An 833-nucleotide genomic window follows, 5' to 3' on the forward strand; every position below is an offset into this window, starting at 1 on the left:
TCTCTTATACACATCTACCCCTAAATCATAACAAGTTTTTCAATTTTTCTTGGTAATCATAATCTTGTCCGCTTATATAAAAATTAACATTCATAAAAATAATGATTTATTATCTATCGTACTGAATGCTTGTGACATATTCGACCCATGAAAAACAAATAAGAAAAAAATATGTTCCTTCTGGATAAACTTAAAACAGTCATTCCAATTTATAGTCTCTTTGCATGTACTTTTAAAATCAATGAAAAGTTTTTCCTTTTTATTTCACTTTTGTGCAAGTAGTTTTGCGACTACACATGTGAGTTGGCAAACTACAGTCTAACTTTCGATCAAACAGAGAGATAGAAAGCACACAAAACATTAGTTAGCATTTTCATTTCACAAACGTATCATGACGTCATGGCGAGATTACGTCGACGTAACGTTACATCGGAGTAACTTAAATATAATAATTTTTTTTTTTTTTTAAACTATGAAAAACAGGAATCTATGTATGCAGATAATATTAAACAATATATGGGCTTTAATAACACAAAAGGAATAAATCCTAATAGGTTTACATTTTAAGAATGTACAGTACATTGTTTTCATAAGCCTCTGATAACCGTTGCACCCATAAAATCGATGGAGTGGTTACTGAGATGGTCACAAAATTTACAAACAATTGCGTTTTTACTCCGCTTTGGTCTTTATATACGCACCGCTCTTGGAACAGGGCACAAAAAACAGACAAAATTAATGAGAGTCATTCGTAATTGTTGTTCTTTCTACTCGTTTTGAGAAGTGGGGCTTTAACTATAGAAGATTGGTGGGGGGGGGGGGAAACAATTGAT

General features: G+C 32.1%; 1 protein-coding gene across 1 annotated transcript in view; it reads left to right on the top strand.

Annotated features, from left to right (window-relative positions):
- LOC117125353 (E3 ubiquitin-protein ligase RNF8-like) overlaps positions 1-833 on the top strand; it is a 26600-nt gene that overhangs the window by 24546 nt on the left and 1221 nt on the right. The gene's annotated exons all lie outside the window — the stretch shown is intronic.

This window comes from Anneissia japonica, unplaced genomic scaffold (assembly GCF_011630105.1).
Source record: "Anneissia japonica isolate Jap-2015-1 unplaced genomic scaffold, ASM1163010v1 scaffold2003_len1103335_cov173, whole genome shotgun sequence".
Lineage (NCBI taxonomy): Eukaryota > Metazoa > Echinodermata > Crinoidea > Comatulida > Comatulidae > Anneissia > Anneissia japonica.